This window comes from Rhinatrema bivittatum, chromosome 4 (genome assembly GCF_901001135.1).
Source record: "Rhinatrema bivittatum chromosome 4, aRhiBiv1.1, whole genome shotgun sequence".
In the NCBI taxonomy this organism is placed as follows: Eukaryota; Metazoa; Chordata; class Amphibia; order Gymnophiona; family Rhinatrematidae; genus Rhinatrema; species Rhinatrema bivittatum.
The window spans coordinates 53595786-53617567 of NC_042618.1; the positions used below are offsets into that span (position 1 = coordinate 53595786).

General features: G+C 45.5%; 1 long non-coding RNA gene across 1 annotated transcript; it reads left to right on the forward strand.

Moving 5' to 3' along the window:
* Nucleotides 1–1951: 1951 nt before the first annotated feature.
* LOC115089814 lies at nucleotides 1952–21361 on the forward strand. Its single transcript, XR_003856243.1, has 3 exons — nucleotides 1952–2094; nucleotides 3418–3519; nucleotides 20158–21361. It is a non-coding gene; the product is annotated as an uncharacterized LOC115089814 (long non-coding RNA).
* The last annotated feature ends 421 nt before the right edge of the window (nucleotides 21362–21782 follow it).

Consider the following 21782-nt stretch of genomic DNA (forward strand, 5'->3'; position numbering starts at 1 on the left):
AAATCACAGCCCACATCTGCCAGGCAGGCAGCGGCTGGTTCCATAACCACCTTGGAGCTTACCCCAGAGTCATCAATCTCCTGGGAGAGAAGCAAACAAGAGTAAGCTTCCAAGGAACAACAAGAAGCAATGTGCAAGGTCATTGCCACTGCTTTAAATGCTTAAGGATAGACCCAATCTTTTTATCATGAACATCCTTCAAGGTCACTCCTCCTTCCATGGGAATAGTGGTCTGTCAGGATACTGTACACACAAGGGCTTCTACCTTTGGAAAACACAAGTGCTCTTTTAGCACTGGATTCAGAGGGTACAGGCCTTCCAAAACCCAACCCCCTTTGAAATTAGCCTCTGGGGCGCCCCACTCAAGATCAATCAATTCTTGAATGGCTTCCATCATGGGGAAAAAAAATAAGAGGCTTTACCCAAGGAAACCAAAATGGGATTTCTCTTCGGCTGAGACTCAGAATCTGCCCCAGGAATCCTGAGTATTTCCAAGGTCAGAGATCAGAGCTGGCTTTAATCCTGAAGGAATTTCACCTTCCTCAAAAGAGTCAGGATTGGCATCCTCATCTGTGCCATCTGGATCTCTATCAGGAGGTCCTGCTGCCTCTCTAGGAGTACTCCAGCGCTTACGAGGAGGTCCAGGCAAGGTTCCTACCTGCGCCTCTGCTCTGGGAGCAATGGATAGGGTTGAAGGCTGCTCCTGAAGAAATAAGATTGTAACCCCTGCAAAAATTCTACCCATGAAAAAGTAGAAGTATCCAAATCAGGAGGCACCTGAGGGGTACTCACTGAACTACCATCCACCGCTGAGAAACCAGTTAGGGGAGTTCCAAATTCAGGCACCCCACCTGAGTCATCTTTACCCAGACCTACATCCGGCTGGGAAGAACCAGGTTTAGTGAAATCAGAGGAAGATAATTCTCCCTGAGCCTCCAAACAGCACTAGCACTCCTGGCTGAGACGTCCTAATAAGACAGGCAATGCAAAGAGAAGGTACAGCACCATTATAGCCGACAGTATGCTGAACAGCGGATAGAGATAGAGGTATCTCCAAATCCAACTTAGGCGCCCAAATATTAAGCCGTCCAACATTTAGGCTACCCACACCTAGGCACTCCAAAGATAAGTGCCCCAAAAGACTCAAGCGCACAGTTCAACTTGTGCACACAGGTAAGCACGCGGTCACTATGGTGCTGCTTAACTTGGACACACAGACTATAAGGCCCGACTGTGTGTCCAAAAACTGGGTGCACAACCTGGATGCACAGCTAGATGCACACGCTGAACTGACAATCCTGTAGAGGGCACACAGCAAAAAAGTCTTTGAGCAAGGCCTAAACTAAAGGAGGCTGCTCAACCCACCAGGCTGCTCACCTCACTCGACCTCGCATGGAGCAGGATTAAAGTCAGAACGGCGTGCCAAACATGGAGACCAGGGGAAGGAGGAAGCCCTACGCAACAAAAGCCTCCTTCTAAGTCTCTGTATATTTTTTTTTTTTTTTTAACTTTCCGGAGCACAGCTTTACCTGGCTGAGTACAGAGATGGTCTCCAGCTGTGGGGGAGAGGGCATATGCCGTCACCGCTGCGCTAAGCTTCCTGCACCCTTTCAGCTGCTTAGGCAGCTAAGTTCACACCAGCTGAAAACCAGCTTTTGGACCTAGGCACTCGTCTGAGGGACCACGGAAATCACCTCAGGAAATCTCAACTGTGGGAGGGACTATTTGGTATCACCGCAAGAGAGGATGACAAATGTATTTCCTTAATTCTTTCTCAAAATGAAGCAAACCCCTGTAGGAGATGCATGTCCACCATTTGCTGGAGACAGAGAATAGTGGCAGGCTGATGTCACTAAAGGGGTATATATACTGTGACGTCAGTTTGCTCTGTCTCCATCTGCTGGTAGAGATGCATAATCCACTTGTTCTGGAGTCATCTGACTGGATGCTAAGAAAAGGCTGATTATGACTGTCAGAACCTTTGCAGCCTCTGCTGCACACTTAGGAAAGCAGATGAAAGCTGGATTATCACTGCGGTGAGAAACATTTTCCACTACTGCCACGGGCCTGACAGAGGAGAGCTGCACCAGAAAGGTGAGTACAATGGCTCAAAGGAAAAAAAGGAGGAAATGGGACTGGATTTGACAGTATGAGGGGAGAAAGAATGAGACAGGAATGAAGAAAAAATGGAAGATAAAGAGGGATATAGGAATTCATGATTGACCTGGTTAAGGGAAGTGAAAGTGGATGGCAGCTTATCAGGGGAGAGAAGGAGAGGACACCCCCCAGGAATCATGCTGGAGAGAGGAAGGGATAGAGGTCCACCATGGTCCAGAAGGGAAAGATGACCACCAGGGATCAAGGAGGAGGGAAGACAAGCCAAGCCAACAGCCAGATCTGGATATATTAAATACAAAAATTATTTAGGGTGGGCACACAGACATGGAGATCTCATTAGCTTTCTTCCTGTTGAAACGCAGGCTCTTGTTTTGCTTTTTCTAAAATCTAAATTGTTTGTGACTATCATTTTCTCTATGTGTTTTTAAGTATCGTAAAAGAAAATAAATCAAGTATAAAAGAAAAGCAGACTAAAAGTGTCAATCTTCAGGGACGGTATATTTCAAAACTGTATGTGGGTACTCACTTGTTTAAGCCAAAGTGAATATGGAGAAAGGCATGCTTGGATGATCAAAGCAGCACCAAGAAAAGCACACTTGTGTATTGCTATATACTCAAAATTGAATAGCATTGCAAGTAGGCAAATGCATAAACTTTTTATTGCAAGAAACACAAGAATTTATGCATTTGCCTGCTTGCAACCTTATTCAATTTTGAGGATATAGCAATACACGAGCATGCTTTTCTTAATACTACATACTTGTTTACCCATGTAAAAAGTCCCTTTTGAAAATTACTATTCCCTGCCACTGATGGTAAAAGTAGCTATGCTGTGAACAGCAAACATACTTTTTTTTTTTTTTTACCTGCGTGGGGGGAGGGGGGAAGGAGCAGGGCTAGGTTGGGAGTAGGAAAGTACATGCAAAGGTTTAATTTTGAAATCCTCATGCATACTTTCATGCATGTACTTTGCACCTGCTTCAAAACGGATGAAAAGTACGCAGGAACAAAAATACTGGCTTTCCTCCATCGGTAGTTTCCCTTTGAAAATTAGATTGCAGGTCTTCAGGCATCAGTGCTGATTTTCTGCCAGGTCATATCAAGTTGCCAACCTGAAGTTGTTTGAGCTTTCTTCCGTTTCCCCATTGCAGCTAGATGGGAAGGTGGCAGGGCCTCAGTCTTCAATTATGAGGCAATTTTTAAATAGCTTTGGAAATTCTCCTCCCTACATATTCAGTTTAGATCAAATTTCATACATTACGAATGATTCTGGAGTGGATATCATTTCTTTTGTTATAGCATGAAAAGACTGAAGAGGTGTGTGTGTGTGTTAACACTTTTGGAAGCTCAACAGCGGTTGGGAACCCCTGCAGAAGGACAGCAGAAACATCCTCAGCATTGGTAAGTGCCAGGTCCAGTATCGCCCCCCTCCCCTGTGAGTTCGGTCGCCAGTTGACAGAACAGATCTCTCCGCAGAGAATCCAGGATTTCCCTGCTTCTAGATAACAGCAGCCAGAATGTCCCAATTAACGGGCCAGCAGATTGAAATCACCTAGCCATAGCACCTCACCTTTCATAACAATTTTGTGAATATTGTCCACTAAATCTCTATCCATTTCTTCTAGCTGCGATGGAGGTAAATAGAAATATGGTAGATGTTTCATTTCCTCTTTCCAACTTAACCTCATAAGCCCTAAGATCAGTTATATATAAAAAATATTTAAGTATTTAGTGTCACTCCTTCTCTCTTTCTTCCTACCCTGTCAGTTGTGGTTTTCTACGTACCACACCCATGTCAGCCTCTTCCATGACTCTTTCTAGATCTGGGACTTTACTTCGCATACCATGAGTATTGATATACATACCTTTCCATATGTTGCTCTTTTTTCCCCCATTTCTGTATTAAATGTTTAAAGATTCGTTTACCTGAATATTTGTACTTCTCAGAGGACAAGCAGGATGGTAGTCCTCACAAATGGGTGACATCATCCGATGGAGCCTGGCACAGAAAACTTATGTTAAAATTTCTTGAAATTAGAGTGAACCTCTTTGAGCATGCTCTGGCATGCCATATACCATGTGTCCACGCGGGGTCCCTTCAGTCTTCTTTTCCGTGGAGCCCAGTGTCTTGCAGCAAAATTTAGCCTCTCTTTTTCTGCTTCTTTTGAAATATTTTTGGTGTTTTTCGCAGTAATTTTGATATGTCGGGATCGTATGGTCGATGAAGTGTCCTCCTGGTTCTCCCCTTATCTTCTCAGTCAGGGTTTTCGACCAGTTTCCTTTTGCATTTGATCCCCCGGAGTGGCAGTGTGTATGGTGCCTGCCAGCCATCGATGGCTGCTGCCATCAATTTTGACAATGAAGGGGAAGCACGCCGACAGGTAGCCAGTGGCACCAAGAATACATTCAGTGACTTTAACCCGTCAGTAAATTGACCGCACTTTTTCAAACATATTAATCCACTGCAATCTTCAGTTCAAAGCTCCCTGAAGAAGGAGTAAAGCAACTCCAAAACATTGCGGTGTCGGAAGGATTCAGTATTGCTGCATTGTGGATAATACATTCAAAGATAAGTGCACCATATAGCTACTGTTCAGGGGAATACATGAATAACTGAACATGACCCATGATTAGACAGCCCCAGCGCTTGAAAAAAGCTTTAATACAAGCTACTTGCGGCAAAGGGCGCTGTATGACTGTCATGGTTCTTATATTCATATAAATTTAACATAAGCCCGCACATATAGCGGAATTATTTCACGCTATCTATCGGGTATTACTTTGTTGACTAAATCAATTTTGACATTGTCATGAAAGAAAAGGGATGCAATGTGTCATCATCCGGTTTTAAGTCATTCCCCCAGTGCACGAGGACTATGTCTATCATGGATCCTCATGATAGATGTGTCCTCTGCCTGGGGGCATCGCATGATGTCTGGAGCTGCAGCAGGTGCACAGACAACTCCAAAAGGATGCCGGGCCCAGCTCGACAAGATGAGCCAAGCAAGATGAGTGCATCGGAGGTATCAACATCGGGGGAACCTTGGAGCCACACAGATGGTTACTGAGCCATCGACACTGGCGGGACCATTAGCTCCATCGGTACTGACAGCTTCTAGGGATGCCAGAGACAGGCCATCACCTGCCTCTTCCAGGTCGAAGACACTGAGTTCGTTGTCTTAGACCTCAGCATTGGGGAAGGACTGATCCAAGCATTAAGAGAAGCTGAAGAAGCATCGATCCCTGTTGATGCACGGTGCTGAACACAGGGATGCACCAGCTTTGGCTGTGATGCCCCCGTAGTGAGGAGCACCAGTCCTCCATTGATCCCAGGATGTCACCATAGCCTCCCACAGGTCCCTATGTCAGCCATAGATCCTCCTCCTTTCACTTCTGAAGAGGATTTGGTCATGCCTGCTGGATCCCAGTTAGTCCTGGTATCGACGATCTTTGAGGAGGAGCTAGAGAAATGCATGAGGCTGGCCTTGGAGAGGGCTTTGCAGGCCCTCAGTATTTGGGCCAGTACAGTCCCTCCGAGAGCTGTTACTTGAATCTCTGCACATGCTCACTGGTATCGGTACCCCAGGCATCGAGACCACAACTGACAGATCTGGTGGTCTTCCCTGACTCCTCAGAGGAGGAAGCTCCCCCAATGAAGGGGGTATCCTCGGGGGTCTAGGCCACATGATCAGTCCTATCTATTCCCATATTGCTAGCAGGGGACAGAGCACCTAGGGACCAGTCCCCTGCCTACAACAGTGAGGATAAGGGCCCTTTGGTGGCATAGCTCCTCAGATGTTTCACATCTCGACATATTGGATGGCCTCCCCCCTCAGACCCATTTCCTCCTGGCGCCAGAAGGAAGTCTCCTTCGAAAGATCTCTTCTTCTCAGGTTTCATCAGATTGATGGTGAAAGCCATCCCATTTCAGTTGCAAACAGAGGAGGATACCCTGCACAAGATGCTGGATATTCTCCAGTACATGGAACCTCCTGAGGTGGTCATGGCAATCCCAGTGCACAAAATCCTAATGGTGTTACTGATTATGTGGAAACACCCCTTCGTGGTGCCTCCCATAAATAGGAAGGAGAACATGATATATCTTGTCGAGAAGGCTCTTGGATTTGACAAATGACAGCTGCCACACCAGTCAGATGTAGTCAAAACTGCTCTCAAAAAGGCCAAGCGCACTTGAACCCATTCCTCAGCACCCTTGGGGAAGGATCAGAGGGCTATGGATGCTCTTGGGAGAAAGGTGTTTCAGGTGCTATGCTCATTGCCTGCATAGCGATCGACTAGCTCTATACTGGCCAGTAAATGTAGGACATCTTGAAGCAGGTGCAGGAAGTGGCCGAGCAGCTGCCTCAACAATAGGATATTCTCTATTCAGTAGTGCACAAGAGTTTAGAGTACAGGAAACATGGGATCTGTTTGACCTACGATGTTTTTGAAATGACATGGAGGGTCTCTGCAGCAGGGATCAGCGCCTGGCTGCAAACCTTTGATTTCTGTCAGGAGGTACAGGAATGACTCACTGATGTGCCGTGCACAGGAGAAAATCTCTTTGGAGATCAGGTGAAGGACACGGTGGCCCAAATTTGGGACCACCATGTGATATCCAGCAGCTCTCCACTGATACTCAGGATCCATCTTCCTTATCCAGGAGGCCTTCAAGGTCTGGCCACAGGAAGTCTTTCTGCTGCCCAAGGAGATACTATGCTCCACCACCTCGGCCTCATCAGCAGCAACAGGCCCCTAGTAACCATCCAAGGCAACAGCAGGTACAAAAGTTCCAGCCGCACCTCAGTCAACTCCTGGGACAGGATTTTGACTGGATTGAAGGGAGCATGTGGACATGGACCTTCCAGTTGGGGGCAGGCTATGGTTCTAAATAAACCAGTTGCCCAGAATAACCTTGAACTAGTGGGTCCTCGCCATTGTCCACAGAGGGTACAAATTAAACCTACTGAGTGCCTCACCAAATTGCCTCCTCAAGTCCATTTTGGGGACCTGTAGTACATCAGAAGGTCCATTTAGTGGAGCTCTCTTCCCTCTTAATGGCCAGAGTGGTCAAACCCATTCCACCAGGGCAAAGAGGGCAGGGATTCTACTCACGGGACGTCCTGATTCCAAAGAAAACAGGGGGACTGTCTCCTCCTAGACCTGAGAGCCTTGAACAAGTTTCTAAAAAGAGAAAAGTTCAAGATCGTTTCCCTGGGCACCTTGATCCACTTTCTGCAAAAAGGGGACTGGCTATTCTCTTTTGATTTGAAGGACACACTCTCACATCAAAGTTTTCTCCGGCCACAAGAACCTTTGAATCATGGTGGGGAAATAACACTTCCAGTACCACATTCTGCCGTTTGGGCTGGCATCTGCCCCCGAGTCTTTACAAATATCTGGCCACAGTGGCAGCATACTTTCACAGATTGGGAGTCCATATTTTCCCCTATCTGGATGACTGGCAGGTTAAAAGTGCCTCTCCGGCAGGGGCTGAAAAGTTCATGCGCTTAACCATCCGGGTGTTGGAGTCACTAGGGTTTGTTATCAAGTACCTCAAGTCCCATCTGAGCCTGTCACCTCAATTGGACTTCACAGGAGTCCTGCTAGACACGGCTCAGGTCACAGCCTTCTCACAGTGGCAATGGGCCATCAAATTGATGTCCAACGTGGCGGAGATTCAACTGAAGGATGGACATTAAATACCCTACAATGTCCATAAAGTTCCAAGAATGTTTACATACAATAAAACCTATCAAAAAAAAAAGAATTCAAAATAATCTGAAAAAAAGTGGTTTTGCAATCTATCATACTGAACAGATAAGAGGTGTCAGCAAGCCAGTCGGTGTGCCCAATTTCATGGGGCACCTGGTCTTATCAATCATTCACCTCACAAATATCCAAATATTTTTTAAGGATTTTTAAATATCCAAATTAGGTCATCTGATTTGTAGACAAAATAAAATTGACCAATCAGATATGACTGTTTCAAAACCAATGCTGGGTTTTAAATATCCATGCTAAATTGGCTGATATGTTGGCATCAAAATAACATTAGTCAGTCAGAAATGAATCTTCGAAAAACAAAAATGATATGAAAGTCTCACAAAAGATCCATAAAAATAACATAGTAAAATATCATGAATCGGTTTTCAGATCTGACTGTAATAAAATAGCCTGCAAGAAACCAGAATAAAGTGAAAGATAATGAAAAAAAATTTGAATTATAGAAAAATGTTAAATCAATTTCAGAATTTAGACCATGTGGGGCGACAGTATTAAGAGTGTAAATCCAGTGCTGTTCCAAGCACAATAATATTAGATCAAAATTGCCACCTCTCCAATGTGATTGTGGTTGTTTCAACGCACAGAATCTTAAACTCAGAAAATGAATGAGTGAATTCATTACAATGAGCAACTATAGGGGCATTCGGATGGTGTAAGGACAAGCTAGATCGATGTTCAATCATCTGAATTTTCAAAGTTCTTTTTGTTTTACAAACATAGCTTTTACCACATAGGCATTGTATCAAATGACACTCGTGGATAAAAAAATGGTATACTCTGTCATAGTAATGGTGCAATTAGCAGAAGGTAGTTGAACAGAGGAGGTACACACAGATATGTTACAAACAGTACGCGGCCCACATGGTTGGTGATAGCCCACTGAAAATGCAGAAGCAGTAGTATACGTAAAGTCTGAATGGACCAAAAAGTCTTTCAAGTTTGAGCCGAGTATATGTAAATCGTGGAGGTTCTTGAAAAACTGAATGTAATTGTAAAATTTACCAATGCTTTAATATCAATGATCGAATCAGCATCAGTGTAAAAAGGAAGAACACAATTCATTTGTGTCTGATCTTGATTATCAGATTTGGGGAGAAAAACCAGTCTCTGACTATATTTAGCTTTACACATACATGATGGAGGGTATCCACAAGCTAAGAAATGATCTTTAAGTGCTGCAGCTTGAATCTGAAAGTCCATGATTAGAACATAAATGCCGTAGGCAAAATAATGGTCTCACTGGTAAACTTTCCTTCAAGGCTCGCGGGTGAGCGCTAGAGAAGTGTAAAAGACTGTTAGATGTGACTGGTTTCCGGTACAATGAAGTAGTAAAAGCCTTGCTTATGTTTCAGAATTATAATATCAAGAAAATAAATCCAATTTATTTGAAAGTCAGCTGTGAATCTCAAATGGGGCCTGGGAAAGAATGCTGGCAGGATGATGGACTGGTTAAGATGGAAATCAGTCACCACCTTAGGCTGGAACTTAGGGTGCATACGCAAGACCACCCTATCATGATAAAACCTAGTATAAAGTGGATAAGTCACTAAGGTCTAGAGCTTGCTAACCCTGTGCGCTGAAGTGACCACCACCTTCCAGGTCAAGTACTTCAAGTCACAGGAGCACAGCAGCTCAAAAGGAGCTTTCATCAGCTGAGCTAGCACCAAGTTGAGGTTCCAAGACACAGTGGGAGGCTTTAGGGGAGGCTTCAATTGAATTCATCCCATACTATCTACACTTTGGTGGTATGTGCCAATTGCTCTGAGATGAACTCTAAACGGAGTTAGTCTTCAAACCAGCCTCAGATAAGTGTATGAGATAGTCAAACTGTTTTTGTGTGGGGCAGGAGAATGGATCTAGGGCCTTCTGCTCACACCACACAGAAAACCTCCTCCACTTCAGTCCATAGGACTTTCTAGTGGAAGGCTTTCTAGAAGCCACCAGGACTAGAGAGACATCCTTAGAAAGATTGAGCAGTTGCAGAATTAACCTCTCAACATCCAAGCTGTGAGCATCAGGGCCTTGAGGTTGGGATGCCACAGCCTGCCCTGATCGTGTGTGATGAGATCTGGGGAAGTTCCCAGACTGAACGATATCTGGATGGGCAACTCCTGAAGGAGTGGAAACCAAATCTGTCTTTGCCAGTGAGAGGTTATGAGGATAATAGTCCCTCCATCCTCGCAAAGCTTCAAGAGAGTCTTTGTGATTAGAGAAACCTGAAGATACACTTAAGAAGACCCCTGCTGCAATGTCAGGCAAAGGTGGCTGAGGCTAGTTTGCAGTCTGACCTGTACAAGGAGCAGAACTGCGTCACCTTCCTGTTGCAGGGGAACGCAAACAAGTCCACATCTGGGCTCCCCCAGAGGCAGAAGATCCGGTTCACTACCTCCTGGTCCAAAGACCACTTGTGGGGTCTGAAGGTACAACTCAGTCTGTCCGCTATCACATTCTCCATTTCGGCCAGAAACATGGCCCTGAGTACCATACCTTGGGACAGGGCCCAGGACCAGATCTGGACTGCTTCCTGACACATGAGGTACGACCCTGTGCTTCCCTGCTTGTTGACATACCATATTGCAACTTGGTTGTCTGTTTGTATCAGGACAATTTTGCTGGACAGCCAATCTCTGAAAGCCCATAGTGCGTACCTGATTGCCCAAAGCTCCAGGAAGTTGACCTGACAGTGCTTCCTGGGTGGACCATAAACCCTGGGTTCAGAGCTCCTCTACATGAGCTCCCCACCCCAAGGTGGATCCATCCGTGTTTAGGACAATTTGGGTAGGGGGATTTTGGAAAGATATTCCCCGTTCCAAATTAGAGAGCGCGCCACCAGGACAAAGAGTCCCGGAGAGACAGAATGACTCGGATGTGAGCCCAGAGGCTCTGTGTGGCCTGGCGCTACTACAACCTCAGAATCCATTGGACTCTGCACATGTGTAAGCGTGCCAAGGGAGTTACATGGTTGTTTGCTGTCATGTGACCCAACAGCCTCAACATGTGCCAAGATGAAACCTGCTGGCTCTGTTGAATCGCCGCCACTATGGACGTCAAAGTGATTGCCCCAGAGCGTGGCAAGAAGGCTCTTGCCTGAGCTGTGTCTAGCAGGGCTCCTATGAAATTCTAATTGAGGTGACGGGCTGAGATGGGACTTTGGGTAGTTGATGATGAACCCTAGTGACTCCAAACACCTGGATGGGTCAAGCGCAAGGACTGATCAGCCCGAGAGGTGCTCTTGACCAGCCAGACATTCAAGAACAGGAAAACATGCACTCCCAGTCTGCAGAGGGGCGCCCCCACCATAAGCAGACATTTTGTTAAAGCACGTGGGGCTGATGCTAGCCTGAACAGCAAAACACTATACTGGAAGTGCTGTTTTCATACCACAAATCTGACATACTTTCTGTTACCTGGGAAGATCCTGATGTGAGTGTATGCGTCCTTTAAATCGAGGGAGCATATGAACGGGAGAACAAAATGGCGCCTTGAAGAGAGGATGCACACAGATGAGCTCCTGATTTTCGTGGATAAAAGTTTGCTTTTTTCATTAATGCCACATACTAAAAGGAAGGGGAAGGTGAGGGAGGGAACCTCGACCCCCCCCTTATGCCTACCTCCAGTCAGACGAAAATTCAGGAGTTTTTCTCTGCTGTGGGAGAAACTCCAGGAGAATCGGTTCAAGTACGGGAGGAGGAGCAAACCTCCGTACTTTTCGATGAAATATCTTTGAGCCCTGGAGCTCTGGACACTCCTTCACCTCCTGCCCTCTTTGGAGCGACAGAGCCGGCGAAATCCTCAATGCCAAAGCGGCAAGAAAAGGAACAAGCGATCAAGGTGGGTTCTGCTGCAGGCACGACGAAGACAACCCAAGGCGAGGGGACCTTAATCGCCTTGAGGAAATTAAACATCGGAGCACTGAGCAGAGCTGGCAGTTCTCTGCCTGAAGCAGCTGCTCAGGGAAGGAGACGAGCGGATCATATGCCTTGGGAAACTTCTGAACTGTCTGAACAGGTAACTGTTTCAGAATTAAAATTGATAAATAAGCCTGATGTGGTTACATTAGATGTTTTATGGAATGGAATTTCCATTCTTGAGAAAGCAATAATTTCATTGTCAACAACAATGAAGGCATCGCAAGAACAGATTAACTTTGTGAGCCCGGTGGCCTTAACTAATTCAATTAAGATCCAGGAAATGGATACACAAATAAAACAGATGAAGGTAATACAAACTGGACTGATTCAGGGGGAATCTAGAGCAGAAAAGAGAATGGAGAGTTTAGAGAACAACCTTAGATACAATAATTATACTCAGATTAATTTCCCCAAATGTAAATTAATTTCTCTTAAAGAACAACTAAAAAAATATTTTCAGGAAGTCTTGTCCTTTTCAAGTGGAGAAATGCCTAATATATTGAAGGCATATTACCTTTTTGGACCCTCACAGAGAGGTGGTGGTGAGATAGAGGGCACTGGTGGAAGTGGGGAGTGCCCAGAATCACTAACCCCTCTTGAAAATCTGACGGGTTTCCTTGAAACAACGCAAGAGGAACAAATAGAGAAAAGAGGAGTCCTGTTAGTGAAATTACAGATCTCTGCTGAAAGGGACATGGTTTTAAAAAACTTCTTTCGTAATAGAGATAAGTTGTATCTCGGAGAAAAGATTTGGATATATCCAGATATTGTTAGAGAGACGCAATTACATAGAAAAAAAAAATCTTAAATTTTTGCCCTAGAGCTCGCCTGATAGGAGCAAAAGTGATGATTAAGTATCCATGCAAATGTGTTCTAACTTTTGAAAATAATAGATGTGTTTATGGGACCGGATCAGTTAAAAATATTTTTGGATTCTAAAAGTGAAGCAAGGGCTGATTCGTTTAATGAAGCCTGTAATATATAGATGATCCCACTACTCTCTTATTCTTGATTGCCTGTTAAAAACCTGCAAAGGTCAAGTCCTCTGGAGGAGACTGTTCTTAAGGGAAACCCTCCGAATCCTTAGAGGAGGATTCCGCAGTGTTGTCCCCCAGGGATCATACAGTGCCTCATCCTCACTGTAGTCCACAGGGGATGGGGCCCTGGGTGCTTGGCCTTTGTCCAGAGGCACAGTCATTGGTGACCCTGGTGATGGCCCCGGCAAAGCTGGACAGGGGGCTGCAGGTCCTCCTTGGAGGAACGGCATTGAGCACTGTATCGGTCGGGGGAAGCATCGGTGCCCTGCTGGGAACCGGTGCCAACTAGGTCAGTAACACACCGATAAGCATGTTGAGTCATTCCAGCAGGGTGATTGCCAGCACTGTCTGTGCCGCCGGTTCGATGTCCTGCAACGCCCACTGCACCATCACCTAGACCCTGTGCTCCAGCTCCTCTTTGAAAGTTGTCGATACCAAAACCTACTGGGAGGCAGGAGGGGTGGCCAGTTCTTCCTTATATCCTAGAGGTGGATGGGCAACTGACACCAGGACTGATGAAGACAGTTGTGGACTCCTGGTATCTATGGAGGATAGGTTCTCCTCACAGTGGGGTCACTTCGGGGCATCATGGCATGAGCCGGTACTTTCCTGAGCCCAGCACTATGCTCGAAGGCGACCAGTACAGATACTTCTTTGGCTTTCCTCAGTGCTCGGCACGGTCTTTCCCCAGTGCCGAGGTCAATGACGATAAACCCAATGTCCTTGACCTGGAAGAGACCGACAGAGGCTGGTACCTGGTGCCCCTATCTGGAATTGATGGTCCCGCCGATGCCAATAACTCTGTGTCCATCAGTGCAGATGTCTCCGATTTCTTCGACCCAAAGAGTTTCTCTATCTTGTTGAGCCAAGCGAGACATCCCTTAGGGTTCATCTGGGCGCACATGTGGCAACCCCAGATGTCATACAATGCCCCCAGGTGGAGGTCACACACCTTGTGGGGGTATGTGACACTGGGGGCACCAATGGAATCTGGATGCTGCCATGACAAATGAAAAGAAAGGGGAAAATCGAGAGACTGATAGAGGCACTGCTACCATGTTCAATGAAATTGCGAGAAAACCAGTAAAGGATGGTGAAAAAAAAAGTTTCCAAGAGCAATTTCTTAAGGAAAAACCACAAGCTCACTCTACTGTGATGCAAAAGTTCCGGGGGGGGGGGGGGGGGGAAGAGACTGAAGAGGGACCCCGCATGGACACGTGGATACTGTGCATGGTCAGCAAGCTCAGTATACACAAAATTCCAGAAACTCTGATATAGGTTTTTTGTGCTGGGCTCCATCAGATGATGTCACCCATGCACGAGGACTACCATCCTGGTTCTCCTTAGAGAAAAGCTCAAATTGTCAGCATCAAGCCAATAGTTTACATCAGCAAATCACTGGTCCCAAATCATTTGCTGTGTTTCAAAAAGACTGCATTGGGAGGGAGCCTAACAAAACAATAGAAAATAGAACTTTATGGACATTGTAGAGTATTTGATGTCCTTCCTCCTCTTATTGGTTATTCATCTTTGATGGTTGGACTATTGCCTATTACTATTATTTCGAGATTCAACAAAGTCAAGTATCAATTTGGCACATGTTGAGTCTGGCCACCATAGTACATGTTACTCCCTGGGCATGCATGCATGCATATGCGAAGCACCTAATAGATTTTATGAATTCAGTGGCTTCAGTCCAATCAGGATCTACAGGACTGCATCCAAATCACTCCACCCCTCTGGGACTCCTTGTCCTGGTGGCGGTAAAATCCCAACCGGGGGGGGGGGGGGGGGGGGTCTATCCTTCCAAATTCCTCAGCTCCACCCGGGGCTGGGGAGCCTATGTGGATGGACTCAGCACCCAGGGACAACAGTCTGCCCAGGAATGTGTGTGTCAAATCAACTTCCGGGAGCTCTGGGTGATCCATTATGCTCTGTGGGCTTTCGGAGATCGGCTGCCCAACAAAAATGTATTGATCTAGATGGACAATCAAGTGGCAATGTATTATGTCAACAATAGGGAGGTACAGCCTCTTACCTCCTGGATAAGAGGGTCTAGATGTGGTCCTGGGCCTTCTGCCACAGGATGGAGCTCAGAACCACGTATCTAGCTCATTTGGAGAATGGGATAGCAGACAGACTGAGTTGCTCCTTTAGACCTCATGAATAGTCTCTGGACCAAGGGATAGTAAATGTGATCTTCAGATCTGTTTGCGACTCCTTAGAACAGAAAGTTTCCTTAGTTCTGCTCCATATACAGGACACACTGCAAACTAGCTTCAGGCGCCTTTGCCCCTCATTGGAGCCAGGGTCTCTTGTACACATATTTTCCAGTTCTGCCAGTGGCGAAGACTTTGTTGAAGCTCAAGGAGGACAAGGACTATGATCCTCATAGTCCATTCCCCCCCCCAAGTAGCTGAGACAGGTGTTGTCCATCCGGAAACTGATCAGGCTGGGGTGTTCCTCCAGATCTCATCTCCCAGGATTGGGGCAGGTTGTGACATCCCACTCTTCAGGCCCTGTCGATCACAGGTTGAATGTTGAGAGGTTGATTCTATAACCCCACTATCTCTCAGACGATGTGTCTCATGCCGTCCTGGCTTCTAGAAAGGAGGTTTTCTTGGTGGTGTGAGCAAAAGGCCCTAGACATTTTCTCCTGCTCTACACCAAATCTGCTTGACTACCTTCTACACCTTTCCGAAGCTGGTCTCAAGACCAACTCCATTAGGAGTACATCTAAGTGCAACGGGTGCATATCGTGGTATAGAGGACAAGCCCATCTCTGTACAGCCCATAGTTGTACGTTTCATGTGGGGGCTGCTTCAATTGAAGCCTCCCCTTAAGGCCTCCCACTGTGGTATAGGCTTAGCTGATGAAAGCTTTATTTATTTATTTATTTTTTAACAATTCTATCAATTTTCAGGCATACATCAAGAAAACCAAAAAGGAAATTTCCAATATTATATAAAAAGAATTAAAATTAGTGTAGTGAGTTACAGTTCAAGAACGATCACATACCAAAACAGTCCCCAAGGTGAGCAACTAATAAAAAGCAAAGAGAAAGGCAAACACCTTTATCCCAGTTAAAGTATGAAGTTGTACACAAATATAATACGGGTACAGAGTGCTATATTTAGCACTTTTACCTTTAAAATTATTCTTTAGGATCACGTGATGCTGCCTGAGTGAGCGGACGTGTTTCTGATCGCTCCAAGGACCCCCCTCTGTCAAACACCAACAAACTTACTTTTACACTCTGCTATTCCACCCACCAATCTACCTGCACGGAAGAGCATCTAATTGCGACTCAATCTCGCTCTAATCTTTTCAAATGGCATCAAAGGCTGGCAAAAAGGAAAAGGAGAAGGCTAAGGGGCCTGACTCTAAGATGGCCGATGTACCGGAGGCTACCATGGCTTTGGACGGCTCCGACGCTGCGGGATCTGATATTGCGGCAACGGTCATTGTTGCATTAGAAGGCAGGTTCACCCAGCTCTCCTCCCACCTTACCGGGTTAAGTGCCCAACTCTCCACGATTCAAGGGCAAATGCACGCAAATCTCGGCAATAGAGGACAAAATGGCGACTGATGACTGCACGGTGCAGGCCCTGCAAACCTCGTATGCTAACGTGCAACAAAAGCTAGATGATTTAGAAAATCGTTCGCGCCACAATAATTTGCGCGCCATTGGCATACCCGAAACTGTTACTGACTCTGATCTTGGCACCCAACTGGAAAGCTGGCTGATGCAGTCCCTTCAACTTAGCTCCCAACATGGCACCCTACACATTGAACGTGCGCACAGGCTGGGCCCGTTCCCGTCAGGGTCCCAGCCACAAAAAAGACCGAGAATGGTAATATTTAAAGTCCTCAATTTTGCGCATAAGATTCAAATACTCTGGGCTTACAGGCAAATGAAAGAGCTGACCTTTGGCGGAGGCAAAGTTTTGCTTTTTCAAGATTACTCTGCCACGGTAGCCTCTCAGAGGAAAACTTTTGCACCAGCGTGTTCCCAGCTGGCCAATTTGAAAATACGGTCTACCTTGCTTTTCCCTGCAAAACTCCGGGTTATACATGATGGGGCAGTCAAGATTTTCACCGATGCGGAGGCTGCGACAGCTTTTATTCAAGGCCTGAAGGCAGGATGACCAGATCATGCGGCCCCAGGTTGCAACTCTCACTAAGTTTTCCTATGCAGCCCATTGACTTTCAGGTTTTTCAGTGGACCCAATGGCTATGCATCTTTTCATGTGGTTCCTTATTGGTCTCAGCTATCAGTTTAAGTTTTCTCAAAGGGGAGGGGATTCCTCACAGCTCTAGTGATCCTGCTATGATCTGAAGAGATTATGGAGGACATTGGGAGACAGATGTGGGGTCTCTCTGGTGTCTTCCTATATTTCATGGGGAATATTATTGGGGTGATTGTTGGGGGTTGCACTGAGTAAGGTCAAAGTCTGGGGGTTCTTTTTCATTTTGGGGATGTTCTTAGTACCACAGAAAAGGGATGATCACTACATCACACAATCACAGGGTGGGGGTCTGTGCTCAGGTATATAAGCTCGGGTTCTTATACTTCTTATATCTACACCCTTAGATGGTAAACACGCGTTGTTGCACTTAGAATGTATGTGGCATAGGCTCTGTTACTAAACGGTATAAGATCTTGCAAGCCCTACGGCGTCAAAAAGTCCAAATTGCGCTATTGCAAGAAACTAGATTTACTGCTATAGAGCATGAGAAATTACAAAAACAATGGGTTGGGAAAGTCTTTTATGCATCTTCGGGTTCGAAGAAAGCAGGGGTAGCTATTCTACTCCACAAAATGCTCCCTTATCAGCTAAAGCGCTCTGTAGTTGATCCTGATGGGCGATATATTTTCTCAGAAATAGAACTATATGGGAAACCTATCCTCTTGGGCAATGTGTATGCTCCTAATACATACTCAAGTTTTTTACAATCAGATATTTAACATTCTTCATGCTAATTCTCACCTACCCCTTCTCATAGGGGGGGATTTTAATACAGTTTTAGATCCTGCAGTGGATAGACAACTGCCCAGACCAATGTCTCGCTTGGATTCTACGAGGGGCCTGCCTTTTCTCTGCCATCAACTGGGATTAATAGGTACTTGGCGGGTCCTACATCCGCTGGATGTGAACTATACACACATCTCGTGTCCATGGGTCTCAAATCCCAGTTGGACTACCTTTTTTGGTCAGTCAAAAGTGCTTCTCTCAGGTTTCCAACGCTGAGATAGGGCTCCTTATTATTTCTGATCATGCACCCGTATGGGCTGATCTCTCTGGGTTTGCACCCTCGGGAGGCCAAAAGCGATGGCGATTTCCCGCACACATATGACAAGGATTTTAAAACCTACATTAGGGATAGGTGGAAAAAATTTGCCCACTTCAATCAGCAACATGAGGGGAAACCACTTCTTTACTGGGATATGGCCAAAGCCGTGTTGAGGGGCGAAATAATAGCATATATGGCAAAAAAGAATAAAGCTTTGGCGGCCACCATTCTATGATTGGAAAAACAGCTGCAGACAGCGAGACAGACACTCAACTCCTGGCCTACCAAAGAAAACCGCACCAATTTTTACTCAGTTCAAAATGTATTACACGAGTATATTCAACAAAAGGCCCAAGAGTCTTCTTTATTATAAACACCGACTCTTTCAATTTGGTAATAAGGGGGGAAAACTTATGGCGGGCTTAGTCAAAAATTGGGCGGGACACTCATATGTCAAAGCATTAAAAAATGACAAGGGCCAACTCAAAACATCCAACCGAGACATTGGGGAGATATTTACTAAATATTACCAAAACCTTTACACGGCTGATCCATGTAACCAAATAGATATTCAGGCATACCTTGCCAATATCAACCTTCCTCCGGTATCTGAGAAGGATCTGCAACTTTTAAATTTGCCTGTGGGTAACAGTGAGTTGGAGGTAGCAATTAAGTCTGCAGCATTAGGCAAAGCCCCAGGGCCGGATGGTTTGACCAATGAGCTTTTTAAAATTTTGGGAGACCAAAATTTGTTGTCCTATTCAAAAGGTATACGATTCCTTAGCCCTAGTTGATTGTCCAGCATAGCAGGCTAACAGAGCCACTATAGTAGTCTTGCCTAAACCAGGCAGCAATCCGGAACTCCCTGGTTTGTACAGGCCTCTCTCTCTCATTAACTGCGATTTCAAGTTATTGGCCAAGATTATGGCTGATCGACTATCTTCCTTTATATCTAAAACTTATTTCTGCTCCTCAGGTGGGATTTGTCCGAGGACGGCAAGTGGTCCATAATGTCCGCAGGGTCTTGGCCTCGATAGCTCATTCTCAATCCAAACACCTAAATTCGCTTCTTGTAAGCTTTGATGCCGAAAAGGCATTTGATAGGGTCAACTGGACTTTCTTGTTTGAAACTCTTCGCTGTTATGGTTTCCAGGGTCCCTTCCTTTCCTTTCTATCCACTATCTACAACACCCCATGGGCCAATATTTGGGTCAATGGTGACTTCTCACAGGATTTTACCTTATTTAGGGGGATGCGGCAGGGTTGCCCTCTGTCGCCTCTCCTCTTTGTCCTCACTTTAGATCCCCTATCGAGAACACTAGAGCACACAGAGGAAGTAACGGGGATAAAGATGGGAACCCAGACGTTTAAATCGGCAGCCTTTGCTGACGACCTATTGCTCCATCTGACAAATCCAGCCTGCTCTCTCCCGATTGCGCTTCAGATTATTACTGCCTATGGTCATCATGCTGGTTTAAAGCTGAATCTTGACAAGCTTTGGTAATTGGGTCTAATGTACACTTTCAATGGGGTGGGGACTTCCTTCTGAAATGGGCTCAGCAGAAGATAAAATATTTAGGTATTTGGCTGCCTAATGTTATAGAAGACCCATATGGCGTCAACATCCCCAACCTGCAAGCCAAGACTGAATTTTCGCTATTATCCTGGAGGCACCTCCCGCTGTCGCTTATTAGTCGTATACATTTGTTGAAGATGACAGTGCTCCCACGATGGCTGTATGTTTTAGGAGTTCTCCCAATTAGCTTGAATAAGGCCACTCTGTCCACATACCAGAAGACAGTAACAAAATTTCTTTGAAGAGGCAAAAAACCATGGTTGGCATTAAAATATCTTATGCGGCTGATTGCGGCAGGGGGATTTGGCCTCCCGGACTTAAAAGTTTATAACCATGCTATCAATCTGAGACACATTGGTGACTGGCTCTCCAATTCATCCTTTTTCTCTGACACTCGATTTGAAAGCCAACTCCTGTCCCCCTTCTCGCCTAGATACGCCCTTCATGTACCGAGCGCAATGCTGACACCATATATCAGCTCGGGAGTACTACTTCAACCACTGAGGCAGACGTGGCAATGGCTCCTCAAGAAAACCTCTCTGCCAATGGATGTATCACCATTTCTCCCACTCCAAGGCAATAAAGCGTTCCCTGCGGGTTTGGGAGTCTCCCGCTTTCAGGACTGGGAAAAGCAGAACATCTACTGCATTGATCAACTGGTACAGGCGGATGTCTCGCTACTGGACTTTTCCACTTTGTGTCAATCTTTTGGAATTCCCTCCACTGACTTTCTTCATTATCATCAAGGGCAGCATTATATTCACACACTGAGGAACCTGGATGTTACAAATCCTAAGTGGAACTTTCTGCGTGACTGGTTCGACCTAGATCATCCCAAAAAACATTCCATTTTGTTTTACTACAAATATTTGGAAATTACTCATAAACCGTGGGTTCTGGATGTGATAAGAATCAAATGGCAACAAGAACTCACACAGGCCATTACTCCGGAGATGTTCAAAGCTGCAGTGGTAATAACTCCACGAGTGACCACTAACATCTTACCTCGGGAAACCCATTACAAATACTCTACCGGATGTATATTTCGCAACATCAAGCATTCTGGGCGGGATTCACCAACACAAAGGACTATGTTAAATGCATTCTCCAGGAACACATCTAGGCCACTCTCTGTGGAGCTGCCCAGTACTACAGCCTTTTTGGAAGAAAGTATTTCATTACACCAACGAGGTCCTGGGCAACAGGATCCCTTATTCCCCTTTAGTAGCACTCTTTGGTATATTCCCACCTGCATGCCAGGGGAAACCTGCGCAGACACTATGGATTACAAAAGTCTTCCTACTGGCCAGCAAAGATATACTCTCTGAGCGGAGAGGCTCAACTGGACCTTCCATGGCAGGGTGGCATGCTTCTATTCTTCACCTTCTTACCATGGAAATGTTATCCACCAGATACCTGTCTCCTAATACTAGACAGGCCCTTAACTCCATATGGATGCCCTACATTCTGACTTTACCTCAGGACTCTAAGAACCAATTTCTCAACAGATTGGATATGTGACTGTCTGGTGGTGATCATTTCCTAATCTCTAGTTTCATTTTCTAGTCTCTAGTTTCTAGATTATGTATGTTAAACCCCATTTGCATATTTACATTGCCCTCTCAGTGCTAAGGGAGGGGGGGGGGGAGGGGATAAGCTTGCTGCTGTTGTATTAACCTTACAATGATGTGTATGTAACAGAGACAATTATGTATCATATCTAAATCTTTTGTTAACCTTGGAAATTTGAATAAAAATGATTTGCCATAAAATTATACTTTAATTGTTCTATGTGAGCTATATCCTGTAACTGCGAGCACCAGTAGTCAATGCTGGGGCTAACTTTCCAGAATGTGCAATAGTGAATCTAGCAGCTAGAAGAAGCTGCCCAACCAATGTCCTACATTTCATCTGAACTAAGGATCGATGCCATCTACCCAGTAACCCTAATTCTGGTGTGACATGAATAGGGAGGTTGAGAACATCAGCAATTTCTAGTGTAACTTTTAACCAGGAACAAGGCACTTCAGGGCAGAACCACCACATATGAATATATGT